Source organism: Penaeus monodon, chromosome 24 (assembly GCF_015228065.2).
Source record: "Penaeus monodon isolate SGIC_2016 chromosome 24, NSTDA_Pmon_1, whole genome shotgun sequence".
NCBI classification, from domain to species: Eukaryota; Metazoa; Arthropoda; class Malacostraca; order Decapoda; family Penaeidae; genus Penaeus; species Penaeus monodon.
Window position 1 is genome coordinate 41,132,604 of NC_051409.1, and position 490 is coordinate 41,133,093.

The following is a 490-nucleotide window of genomic DNA, read 5'->3' on the forward strand; positions in this document are numbered from 1 at the left end:
TGCAATATATGCACTTATGTATATATCTGAACTATATTTGTCCAAATTATTAGCACGAAAGACAACATCATCAATTTCAAATCACTAAAAATCACTTGTGATGCGAGACACGAGGAAAAGAATAAAGAGTTCTTTCGAGTTGTTCACACATTTTAAGGGGGTAATATTAATTACTAATGTATGTAAGCATATTTGCTTCAGCATGTATGGAAGCAATTAAGTATGAATGCATCAAGCATGTAGGATAGATATATCCTCTTTTTAATCCTCCTTTCTCACGCAAGTACATCGGCATTGCCATAAAGCCATAACAGAAAAATAATTCCAGAGACGTTAAAAGCAATCACTCAGTCCAAAACATTCACAAGACAAGCAAGCATTATCATCTCTGTATCGGTTGCATCGGTTTTGACGCGATAACGAGTTAATCCATTGCCATTAAAGAGTCAAGAGAAATTTTAAGAGATAAAGAGGTAGATAAACAGCTGCC

At 34.7% G+C, this 490-nt stretch overlaps 1 protein-coding gene across 1 annotated transcript in view; it reads right to left on the minus strand.

The window, feature by feature from the left end:
- Positions 1-490, minus strand: part of LOC119588969 (serine/threonine-protein phosphatase 6 regulatory ankyrin repeat subunit B-like) — a gene marked incomplete in the record, with an annotated part of 103,883 nt that overhangs the window by 38,031 nt on the left and 65,362 nt on the right.